The following is a 216-nucleotide window of genomic DNA, read 5'->3' on the forward strand; positions in this document are numbered from 1 at the left end:
CAGCCAGCCCTTCACCTCCTTCAGCTTCCCGTGCGTCCTGCAGTCCAGCCAGCCCTTCTCGTACCGCAGCCCCCCCCGGCTCCCCAAATCCTGCCAGCTCTTCCCGGCCGGCCCCCTGTGCCCCCCTCAATCCAGCCAGCCCTTCCCGTCGTGCGCCCCCCCATGCCTGCCCCAGTCCAGCCAGCCCCTGTCCTACCGCAGCCCCCCCCGGCTCAA

The sequence above is a fragment of the Onychostruthus taczanowskii genome, unplaced genomic scaffold, assembly GCF_017590055.1.
Source record: "Onychostruthus taczanowskii isolate IOZ18803 unplaced genomic scaffold, ASM1759005v1 scaffold84, whole genome shotgun sequence".
NCBI classification, from domain to species: Eukaryota; Metazoa; Chordata; class Aves; order Passeriformes; family Passeridae; genus Onychostruthus; species Onychostruthus taczanowskii.